The 12,726-nt window shown below is 43.0% G+C and overlaps 1 protein-coding gene across 4 annotated transcripts in view; it reads right to left on the bottom strand.

Moving 5' to 3' along the window:
• The window catches only part of kif26ab (kinesin family member 26Ab), a gene marked incomplete at its 5' end in the record, with an annotated part of 67,598 nt that overhangs the window by 48,997 nt on the left and 5,875 nt on the right, over positions 1-12,726 (bottom strand). The window contains one exon of one of the 4 annotated variants that reach the window (XM_079641180.1): positions 9,181-9,192. The exons of 2 other annotated variants lie outside the window; for them this stretch is intronic. Of the gene's footprint in view, positions 1-8,893; positions 9,021-9,180; positions 9,193-12,726 lie in introns of those variants that run through there. One more of the 4 variants, XM_079641179.1, reaches the window with a different exon arrangement.

The raw sequence follows: 12,726 nt of genomic DNA, 5'->3' as shown, positions 1-12,726 counted from the left end.
GTTGAGCATGGCACATTTCTATTTAGCAGATATCTCAATTTTCACTTATCGACCCATGTGCCAGGGAGGATATGTGAACAGCTCAAAGCCATAGGGACAGTACAACCATTCTGCCTCCTTAACTATGTTCCTACAGAAAAGCACAAAACATCCTGAGCCAAGGTGAGCCAAGGTGAGCTTCGCTGAGCGTCCCTTTCCCATCCCCTCCCATTCTGCAGAGCATTATCTCAGAGAGTGACATGCTTTGTGTCTCACAAAGCCGCTGAGTGTCGGCAGAACAATGGAGCAGCAGAGTTGCGAGTGGCGGAATCAGTCTGGTGCAACAGCCTTGTAGGTGAGGCAGAGAGAGGGGGGGGAATACTAATTTATCATGAAAGATGTCATTACCATGCCAATGACTTCTCAGAGAACACAATTATCACTAATAATAGAAAATTCAACATCAGCCCAGGGCTTTCAGCCATGAAGGGGCTGTACTGATGGAAAACTGTTGTCTGTTTATGAGAAGTAGTTGTTGAGGGCAGGGGAGAGCACTGTCAGAAAGAACACACTGAGATAAACACTAACCATTATCACTTTTTGTCCTTGCTAATTGAGATATGTCTAGACACATGCAATTGAATATAAGCGAGATAAGGAAGTCGGCGGAACTATCTCGGTGGAGAAAAGCGCCCACTAATCCACTTACTGGGTGTAAGGGATTTTCATTCAGCGTCCTAGAAAATGCTTGGCTTATCAAAATGTTTTCACATGCACATTTTGCCACTTTGTCTTTTAGGGACAATAGCATCCTAGAAATGGCCTTATGGCCCACAATAAAAAGCAACCACAATCATTTCACCTTATATTCAAATGAAAGGGGGAGTTGGGATTAAAAATAATTAGTTTTCAAGTTCGTTAATTCATGTGAACGAATAATGTTAAAAATGGAACCCATTTCTCATAATACTAAACTACAACAACACTAAGATTCTACAGCCATACCGGTCGACTTCAAATTTGTTAAGCAGGTGTGAACATTAATCTTAGTTTGGTATGATAGCATGCTACAATTGCTAACGAAATGGAGCCTAGGTGGCTAATGGGAAAACCTTAATTGTTTTGTAGGTATTTGGTAATAAACCCAAGTATTGGAAACATTGAAATTTGGATGGAAAAGAAGAAGAAGAAGATCACAAAAGTATTGAAATATCTAAGTCTCAGTCTCTAGAGCCATGATGCTAGTGTTGCTAGAAAATACTAGCAGACGTTAAGCTCATACCAGACCAATTTGTTAAAGATGTGTAACTTATCCACCTGTTTAAACGAGCCTCTACATGACTAAGAGGTCAAACAGATCACTGTCCAAGGAGAAACAAGATAACTTTAGGAGTTAGCCAACAATACAGGAAACAAGTTACAAAACCATTACTATTCTCACAAGGACGCAAAAATGGGCGGACGTTGCTGATGCTGTCAATTCACATTGCCAAATGAAGAGATATCCTTGGAGTTGTTGGCAGCTTTGTTACGTTCTGTCTTGAATTGTGCTTTTCACATTCGTCAGGGGTTTTCTTTCTGTCTGCCTATATAAAATGTCACAACACAGCTGAGGAATACATGGTGAGGGAGAAACACACAGTCCTGAGAGAGAATTGGGGTAATCGGCAGGTTCACAGCTAAATTCCGTGTTTAGAGTTGAACATGTCAAACAAAGTGAAAGAGCAAAGCTTGAGATTTTTATTTTTGGCTCCAGGGTATGATGGTATTCATCTGAGTCTGTCTGTCTGCATAAGCCCTGAGTGATGCGCTTTAACTGCACTTAGGAGCATGAGCAACACACAGTTAAGAGCAGTTAAATAACAATACTCACTCAAGGAGGGAAGAGCTGCACCGTTTTCAGCAGATGGATGCAGACTAATGGCTCTTTTATATATTTATGAAGAATGGAAAGTAGCCAGATTAAGTTGGGGGTGTAACATTTTAGGCATGTCTCCAAACGTTTTATTTAGCTAATTTCGTGTTTGAAGTATGGGGAAACAAGAAGAAGCTATTACATCATGTCAGACTATATCCCATTATACATCTGTGCCTTTTTGAGCTGCAAACTCACACACACACACACACACACACACACACACACACACACACACACACACACACACACACACACACACACACACACACACACACACACACACACACACACACACACACACACACACACACACACACACACACACACACACACACACACACACACACACACACACACACACACACACACACACACACACACACACAAAGTGGGTCTGGGGATGCAGAAGCATGCCTGGTCTATGCTCAGGGTTTGATTGTGGGACTGAGGGGTCAAAGGGTAACTAATTGCGCGACTGGTGGAGGTCAGCGTTGGTGTGGCCTTCTGCCAGAGCATTGGAACACCACCTGAAGGTCTGTCAAGAAAGACAAATGAACTCCGACCTCACTGCTGATGACATTGACCCTAGTCAACAAGCACACGCCAAATCTTAATCTGGGTCACGGAGAAAAGAGCAGACCACTGCTGCCACTCTGAACACTACGTGCTGAAGGAGCTATTGCCAATGTTTACCTGCCTGGTTTCATATCCAGTTACTCATCAAATACACACAAAACACATCCTAAAGGAGGTCAATCTTGGCCTGTGAAACTGTGTTAGCAATCCATTGCTACTTCTGCATCGTAAATAAAAGATGTGGTCACTCAGGCCTCCATACAACTGGCTGGGGAAACAAAAAAGCCTGCTTGGTCCAATCTAGTTCATCTAACAATAGCATTCTTGTGCAAGCAGCTCTTTCTTTTTTAGAGAGACCATAAAGGGATAAAGTTAGCTCTGCCTTTAAACTCTTGGAATTCCACACAAGAGCAACTCTCAGTTTTACACGGAGACTCCCTAGGCAGAGCAGGAGATGGTTATCATTTTTCAACAGTCAATAATTAGCCGACTCCGTAATCAGCTGTTTGTGTAGCGTGCCTGTCCGTGCCTTCTCATTTAGCCATGTCAGACGTCAGGGCTTTTACCTGCCATGCCGTCAGCATTAAGCCCCCGCCTGAACCACACTGATAGCAGACTCTACTGCCTGGAATGTACTTGCACATACGCCCCATAAAGGAGAATTTACCAGGTCTGCTGTGTGTGTGCCATCCTGTTGTAAAGAAGTAACACATATGTGTGATGGATGGATACAATCACATGACAACTCAAGCCTGACGGAAAAGGTATTGTGATGGAGGTCCAGGGATCATCCAAAGAAAAGGAGTGTCTCGCTTTCATGATTAACAAAATGTCAAAAAGGATTTCCCTTCCTAAACAGAGGCCACAATTGTAGTGTAAGGCTCCCAGCCAAAGCGTTACAGCCAGATGGGACGTCTCCCTTTCTTTTTCCGCCTGCTGCTCATTGGCTGTTTTGGAGACAAAAATGAACCAGGCCCGTGTCAACAGCTGGGAAAAGCATCCCTAGCTTTGCTTTGTGAAAGTGATAAAAATAACAGCATGAAGTGTCCCGCTGCGGGTTACGCCCTGGACGGGTCTGTTTTTCCTGGCCTGAAGGGTCACTGTTGGGCAGTTCTGGACCTCCAGCCAATAGGCAGCACTTTCCTAGCCTCCATTTTCGCCCCAGTCTTTTCCTGTTTTGACAGGAAACAGGAGATGATAACATAGTCGCACAAACAATCAGAGATCGCCTCTGACCTGCTGCCTGGCCGTCCTCGTGTGGCTGTGGACGTCTGTTTTCTTTAAAAGGCCTCGTGTCCAAACATTCGAAAAACAACACACTCACTGTCCTGTGCAAACATGGACATCAAGCCACCGTGAGCCCGCAGGCGTGCACGTGGCCACACCTGACACACACACATCCCTTACACACCTGTCTTCATGCCAAGCTTGAATAACCTCTCTAGAAGCTGGCACAGACCAGCGCTTCCTCTCAGACTCCCAGCAGCGTGCCATCACAGCTTCACACAAAGGAACGCAATAAAACAGACCACCAAAGTCACGGACACAAGACTAAAAGAGGGAAGATAAAAGCTCCTATGGTCGCCACGGGGAACCAAGCATACACTGCGGAGGTGAGCGGAGGAGCAAAGTCAATATCTAGCAGAGAGAGGGAGGGGAGGGTGGGGAGCGCAGTGACCAAAGGCGTTGTGGATCGTCTCTTTTCCGAGGCTTTTTTTGGAATGTGAGCCTTTTATGTTGTCAGGAAGCACACCATGGTGAGACACAACAAGTGTAGTGACGGGGCCATTAGAGGGGCTTTGTTGATGGTGAGAGAAGCTCAAAGGAACGGGACCCTTTGATTGCCCTCTCTGATCCCCCAGCAGCCTTTGTTTATGAGCTAATTAAGCATTGTTCCAGCCTTGAGCCCTCCATTCCCATAGCTCCACCATGACTTTGAATGGCTACTGTAGGGCTTTTACAGCACCCTCTATAAATTAACAACGCGAGCAGGAATCACTTTCTGAACTGCCTTTTTAGTATGGGAACCAGGCTCTGTTGAAAATGTACTATAGATGTGTGTGTAAGGGCATGAAAGAAGCGCATAAAAGAGACAGATCAGGTATAGTCTGACAGGTCAAATTCAGTTCAAATGTAGTCTGCTGCGACTGCTTCTGTGGGAGTTCAAGTGTGCCCTGGGTTCACCCCTCCATTAGATCATCAGCCAAAACAGCGTCCCACTTACAAAGCGATGAAGACATAAATGCCCAGCGTGGGACGAGGGGAAGCAGAGGGGTCAGTGGATGGACAGGGTAGGGGGGAGGAGGAGGAGATTAACATCTCGCTAGATGGATGTGGTAATGACCGTGTGACAGTGGAGAACACATTTTTTGAAGGAATGCTCACATGGAAGTTTTGTAAAAACATGTGTTTAAGGTCAGGCACAGATAGGAGCAGCCCAGGAAAAGGAAATAAAGGTGAAATAGAAAATCATGATGTTTGCATTCACAACTAAAAACTTGAAGTCAGGCCAAAGGTCAGCATTGCTTTGACTAATGCCTCCCCTGGAAACTAACATTTTGCTCAAACGTCAACCTCAAGCTGACCAAACTTGTAAAATGCTGTGTGTAAACAAAACCACACATTTATTTGTAACCACATAATAGTTTTACAGCCTGCTGGTTGTCTGGACTTGCAGCGGACACAAGACAATGACAAGTTTTGGCTCCCGATGAGCTGTTGAGTTGCTACTCTTGAAGGACAGAAGGGGGGAGGTGAGTTGGACACAGCAGAGGGTCAGAGGACTGAACACAGCAGAAAGCATCCACTCCCGGTCTGAAAACTAAAACTGTGCAGGAATCCACCAAAGCCAAAGACACAGGCTTGCTCCCTGTGAGCTTCCCTCCTTCTCACAGAGGGAGGGAAGCGCTTCCGTATTGCACAGACAGGTTCAAAGGCATTCCAGCAATGTTTTTGTTTGATGCATACAAATAGAGCAGTAAACAACAGCTTCTACTTTTCGTCTTGATTTAAACGCTTCTGACAGAAGCACCCAAAGCATACCACATTAATGATGACACTTTCAGGGAATAAAACGCATGCAGCAAGTACGAACAAAATACTAACTGAAAGCAGCTTCAAACATAAGTGAAATGGCACGGCAATTTAACCACTTTCAGTTAGACCAAAGAGACAACCCTATGAATAAACATGTACACAAAGTTGTACACACACTCTGTCAGAGACTTTTTCTCACACTCAGCATGGGAATCAGGCAGCACTTAGCTGGGGGTCCGCACAGTGAGGCCCAACAGCGTTGTTCCCAGAACAGCGAGGATGGCACGGCTTTTATGGGCAAGCACAACTTATACTGAGCAGCAAACACAGAGGATGGAGAGGCAGTTTGGGACTCGTAAACAGAGAGGTTTAAGTTTAAGTGCCAGACACACACGAAGGAGATAAACCAGCCCAGAGCTCTTCAGCGGGGAGAGTGACATCATAAAATAGAGCGACAGTAACAAGAGGGGAAGCATAAAGGATGGATCTATTAATGGGAGTCGGATCATAGGAGAGAGGCAGGGGAAGGTTTACTCCACAACAAGAATCTTCTTAGAGAGATGACAAACTCAACATCGTTTCTCAAGACAGTATATCTCTGCTGATCTGAATATAAATAAAACAAATGCTGTGACCTCCAAAGTTTATGATTGCACAAAAAAGGTTTGTAACCTGCCAATTATGAAGAACTGGCACTTCCTTACTGTGCTACTTTTACGAGTTTTTACATGTATTGTACAGTAGGAGTACCTATTTCTCTCTTAACAGCTTATCTTGTCTAATCATAGGATGAGACAGGCATTTCAAAGAAAGCTGTCAAGTAGCAGTACTTAAGGCTATACTAACTAAAGTGTAGCAAATTAAGTTATGTCTAGCAGTACAAAAGTGTCAAAAACCACAATGTAACTCAGCCCTTCATCGGGCTTTCAAAGCAAACGTATCCCGAAACGCAATAATGGCAGAAAAATACTTTACCTGCCAATCACAGACCAACAACACTGCTACTGTATCTGGATTGACTTCTTTCCGGTGAGAAGCCATTATGAAAATCCATACAGCCGAGTTTGACCTTTTCTTTCTTGCAACAATTGAGATACTCAGCGACACAGTTTTATAGAAGATTAAATGCAACTTTGCAGCCATTTCGTAGAATGCATTCCCATGCTATTTTCTTTCAAATGTCAGCAGGCAAATTGCTAAGTCAAGTCATTCGATAATGAAAGAAAAATGAAGACTGAAACATTCACTTTACAGCTTTTTTTCTTCTTTTTGCTTCTATTTGTTCTTTCTTCTGACTGGAGAAAGGCTACATGTGTTGGTGCCTATTGGAGGCTTCAGGTCTTTATTGCATATAACGGACCAATATTTGAGCTATTAACTGATTTCTCTGTAGTAAAGTGGCATGTTAGTCCCTGATAAAAAGAGCTAAAGAGAGGTTATATTCTCATCATATTCCCCCTAAAGCTAAGTCCACCCAGTTCCTGAGTAATAGCACTAGCCAGTCACCTTCTCCATTAACCAGACCACCACCAGGCCTGTGTGTTGGAATGAGGATAAAAAACGGACTGTAATAATGCAATCATAAATTGGTAGCAGTTAAGTTCAGAAAGATGGATGACTTCTGCGGCAAAGTGGAAAGGATGGAAGGACTCTGAATGTGCTTCATCTTTCTTTTTCCTCTGGTACTTACACGCACGTTCACACATCATCAATACACACACTCATCCAAGCTCACAATGCTGGACACTCAAGCATGAAATGAACATGAGCAGCGTGAACTTTGACTGGCATTTTCACACTGTGCCACGATTTATGGAGCACTATATACGTATCAGAATGAGCTCCTGACGATAAAAAAAAATGGCCCAACGTATAGGTGCGGAGGCCAGTAAGACCATCTACCATTCCCAACACAACCCATCACAATTCATCCACTAATACACAATAACACACTAACACAGAGATGCACGCATACTGTCACCCGGACATATATTTAGAAATATGGCATGAAAGCACACTGGTGCACTCACACAGAAGTGGCACAGTTTACTACTTCTCTAGGAATCAACTGCTTTGCTTTAGCAAAACATCAATTTGGGAAAGGCAGTAGCATTTGCAAACATCCGGAAACCTTTATTGGAGTTTCTTTGGTGTCAAGGTGTCATTTTGAAAGTGCTATGTGTTGCAGAGTGTTTCTATGTTATTTTGTTTCCCTTATCTGATGTGTTTTTATAATATGTGAATTTTTTAAAGAGTACATTTTTCTTTGATGACTAGGACGACCATGTCAATGTTTTATTTATTTATTTTGAATGCAACAAAAAATCTCTTTAAAGCAAACCGCTATTTAATCATAAATGTAGTTCTTAAAACATGTGGTTTTTGGATTGTCAGGATAAACATCATGTCAATCAGTACACAATAATATTTTAGAAATTGGATTTAACTACATTCAAAATGAACTTGTATTGAGCCCATTTATATCTATGAACTATGAATTAACTTACTAGGGTTACAAGCTTTTTAATTGTGCTTGCATTCGCCCACAAAAGAGTATTTCCCTCAGGAGTTGGTGGAGATCAAAACAGAGCTAAAAGGATTGTGAATATCTGACTTATGTCTGGAAGGCGGCCAAGAATCAAAACCAATGCTAATGTCCACCATGTCTGCTTGATGTGTAAATCATCAACTGTTTGCAAGCATGTTCACAATCAGCTTGTTGCTGTGATAATAATAATCTGATTATTGTGTACATAAATAATGAATTTGGCAAATCTGCGTCTCTAGAGTCAATATCTAACATTCAATGCAACAGCCTCTGAGGGTAAATATTGCCAAAGAGGTCTTATTCAGAGGCAGCAGGTGAGAAGTAGCAGAAGCCCCATTGACGTCTGCCAAAGAAAAAAGCAAACAAGGCGATGTCGAGTCAGACTGAGGCACCATACTCTACTGATCCGCTGTTTGCTTGGAGCAAGGAGCCACGCCCAAACAGTCCGGAGATTGCTGTCTGCATATCCATCTTGGCAGGGACACAGAGCGCTGGCATTCTCTTTCAGCACTTTGCTATAAGCCAGGCGATTTGTCTGCTACCACAAGGCCTGCTGTCAAATGAGCACGTTTTATGGAGCCAGCAACAGATTACCTCCAACTCAGTGCTTCTCAGTGTCTGTGTAACGTCTTGAAAATGCATCTCAACAACTATGTTTTTCCAATACAGAGAATCAGACTGGATAATAGACTGCAGTCTGCCTGGACGTCTCACTTCAGCATGAAATACTCTGAGGAGCCGGGCAGTAGGAGCCCCGGGATTGCATAAAACAAACATACAATCACACACACAGGCGGCTCGCCCTAAATTAACAAGTCAAAATGATTAATTCTCACTGGTTACACTTCTCGTTGCATTTGTGTTCTTCGCTCGTTGACATTTCTGCCTTTGTCGCTCCGTTCTCATGCTCTGCAGACCAGCGCTGTAACACATCGCCCTGTCAGCCTAGACAGCAGATCCATTGTTTCATTTCAGTCTGGCTCATTGTAACACATGATCCTTCACCAAACAGCAGCAAACCCTTTCAGACAAGCGCTATTATGCATGGCAATAATTCCTCAGATTCAGTAACAATTGGAAAACAGCTAAAGAATAAAGGTGTTGTCACAATAGTCAGCTTTACCTGGTGCTTCAGTTCGAGGAATTCTGTGAAAAGATCGCAAAAAAAAACAGGCCTCAGTTTTGATTGCCCATCTGAGTCATGTCTTAATTTAAATAGTTAGTCAAATTATGAACTGATTCCACTTTAGTTGTGAGTTTACATTACCCTCTCATAACTATATGTTACATATTAAGCTACAGACGTGAGCCATTTAGCTTAGTTTAGTAAAAGACAAAAGCAGGGAGAAACAGCTAGCTTGGCTCTGTTAAATGTTCAATCACAACTGTTCTTTTTACACCTCAGGTTTTGTACAGGTTAAAAAGATGAACGGCTATGTGTTTATTTATGAGCTTCAAGGGTGCTGGTAGGCAATTTGAGACGAAACAAGGCTGTCTTTTCCCCTTACTTCTAGTATTTAAGTTATGCCAAGAAGAACTACCTATCAACTAGCTAGTATTTCAATTCGGTTTTTTTCACAGGCATTGTTAGGGTGGTATCAATCTGCCCAAACTGCCAAGGAAACCAAGATTTAGTGACTATTTAAAGATATTTTTAATCCACATTTGCAATCCTTTTAAACCCTTATATTGCAGTACCATTTATTTGTTAAGAACCCATGTCTTTCTAAATGGATCAGGCCACTTCAGGCCAACATTTACAGGGGTTTAAGAAAAGCTAAGAAGCTCTGCTAAGCATGAAGCCTCTTTCAGCGTATTGCTTTCTCATCAGCTCATTATAAGGTTATGGTGCAGCTGGTCTTCCCAATCACACACTTTGATTGAACACCTTTACTGATTGGCTGTTAAGGAGAATAGGTTGTCTTTACATGTTGGACTTCAGTGAATGAGAGAGGCACTGCACCAATAACTGAAGACAGCAGAGTGGATTTCCAGGTCTAAGCAGCCCTAAATAGCTCTTCTCACCTTGACAGGTAACTGAGGGAACATCTGGACGGCTCTCTGCAGACATTACAGTGGCATGCAGCCGTACCAGAAAGGACCAGATGGCCAGAAGAGGACAAATTCAGGTAAACTCTGTGCATCTGTGTGTGTGTCTGAGCTTAAGTCTGGGTTCACCTGTGTGTGTTAGTGGGCATCTGCTGAGGAGACCCAGTCAGCTCCTGTTTCATCCTGCCAGCAGTGGAGTGCAGACATAAGGAATTGCAATAATTTCAGGTGGAGGATTCCTAAATACTCCTCGGCTCAGACAGATTCTCTCAATGTCCTCCTGATGAAAGGCGATGAGCATCAGCCTTACTGCAGCTCACTTTCTTTCCATCTGGACCCATCAACCCTTGCATCTGCACACCCTGAACCCATTTCCTGCTATCGGCCTTGCAGCAATTTACCCTTGCAATTGCGATAAGGGGTCAATTCACTTTCAGCTCACCAAGTTAAAGATGTAAAATGAAACTGCAGCAGCCATAGTGAAGATGTGACCCTCATTCCAGGGCTGCCTGAAGGCTAGGAGAAAAAAAAGGTTTCTGGCCAATGAAAGTCAGCTACCTTGAAAAGCAGGACCAGCCGTGAAAATCTGGAGGCAAGAACAGTGAAAATCTTAAGTCCTACCTGTTCTACTGTCCACATTTAAAGTACTGTGGCTGCAATGCGCCATATAAGTAGAGGAGATAAAGTAATTTTTCTTCAAAGGAAGTAAATTCCTGCAGCATTTGAACCAAAAAGTGAACAAACTGAGTCCTTTGTTCTACTTCACTGTGTCCATTGTACCATAACACTGTACAGTAATACAGCTTGGTATTGTGCTGAATAGAACTTGTAATATGAAAGCTTAGAATCAACTACCCAAATGATGGTTCTTTAATACTTAAGTGTGAGAATACATCCACGTGTTTCTCCAAAAGTATCTTTAATATTTATAAAATGTGTAATGTTTATATTTTAGATGTTAAAAGGCAGTCTGGAGATCAAACTAATGAAAGAACAAGTCACTTAGATTATTAAATGGGCCAATGCTTTACATTTGTAATACTTGGTGCTACATACATATTTACCCAGCTCTTACAGAAAGAATATGTATGATCTACCTATAGCCCTAACAGAAGAATGTGCATGCAATATATAAAAAGAGAAAAGAAACAAAGCTGTGGGGATTTGAGTTAAAGTGGCGGTGAACAGCTGCATGCTGCTGAGGCTCAGAGATATAGTATAGAATGGTAGCACAATGACTTATGTCTTTGGTCTCTGCACCACTTGACACCAGATTATTACGCTGCGGTTTAATACAGCCACATGCCATAAAGCAGAAGTCACACTGCATGCAGGGACGGAGCGTGGAGGAGCCCAGTGTCTCCTCTATTTTCTCGCTCTCGTCTCTCATCTCCTCCCAGGCTCTCCGGCGGGCATGCACTGCTGAGCAGCACACAGACTCACAACACACACATCACAGAGAGCCCCCAGGGGCTCAGGTGCTTAAAGGTGAATAGAATCATATGGTCATGCTCTGTTTTAACTCTGCGTTAGCTCAAGTTTCACAACCGGAGGGGTTTTTCACACAGTCTTTTTTCTAGCTTTCAATCCATCCGTCTGCCAGTCACTCCGTCCTGTCGTCTGCCCTCCTGCAGCGAACCTGGTAGCGTACACCTGTTCCAGCCCAGGTCAGCCCCCTGAAACCCTAACCCATCATAAAGACCGGGAGAACTGACAGAAAGGTCAGAGGTCAGTCAACAAAGGAAACACTCCCCCCCCCTGACCGCCTGAGAAACAGTAGCCAGGTAGGTAGATCTGCAGCCGTTCACCAGCATCTATTTCTCTCTCCCACACTCATCTATTCACAGTGACATCATCAAAGCATTGTTTCTGCTGTCTCCTCAGGCCAGGGCAACCAATCACTCTCTCCCACTTATTTATTGACAGCTATACAAATCCACAAGTGGGAAAGTTGGAAAAGAAGGCATGAGAAAATGACATGTGAAAACAAATGTTCATTTCACAGGGAGTTAAATAAACTCAGCTCGTACACTCTCTGACTTTCTGGCCGGGAAATTTTCTTTTTTCACAATGTGGATGATTAATTGTTCTTTCTTCAGTGCTTCAGGAAAAACTGATTTGTTACATTAACATAAATTCACTTATAACTCTGCACGTAAAGTGAATCAAGGGTCAAGCAAGGAACAAAGCAGAAACAAATCAAACATGAATTCAAATGAGTCGTTTGCAAGAATTACTGGTCCAATTATTTATTAACGGAACATGAAAAAAAACTGGCAAAAGGCCTTGTGGTACAAATTAATTCCTGCAGCCAAATTCATAGTCACACTCGTACACACCATCCATAATAGGCTTGGACACATCGTGCATACATCAGCAGTGCACAGTGTTCGTGATTAGCAGGCGGTGTGCTCATTCTCTATCACTGAGATTAAACTTAATTAAACCTTCAACTCCATAGTGACCTGCACCTAAATGCAGTTTCCTTATATCCAGAGGGCAAAGGTCATCAAAAAGGTAAGGCCTGGCTGCAACTGACCTCAACCTCGGAAGGCTCAACTTAATCCAAATGTTAAACCGTCACAGCCCTGCAGGACGTTTTCTGTTAATCAGTCAGTGT

Source organism: Notothenia rossii (assembly GCF_949606895.1).
Source record: "Notothenia rossii genome assembly, chromosome: 7".
Classification (NCBI taxonomy): domain Eukaryota; kingdom Metazoa; phylum Chordata; class Actinopteri; order Perciformes; family Nototheniidae; genus Notothenia; species Notothenia rossii.
Note: the sequence above shows the minus strand (reverse complement) of the source record. Positions and strands in the feature narration are given on the sequence as shown.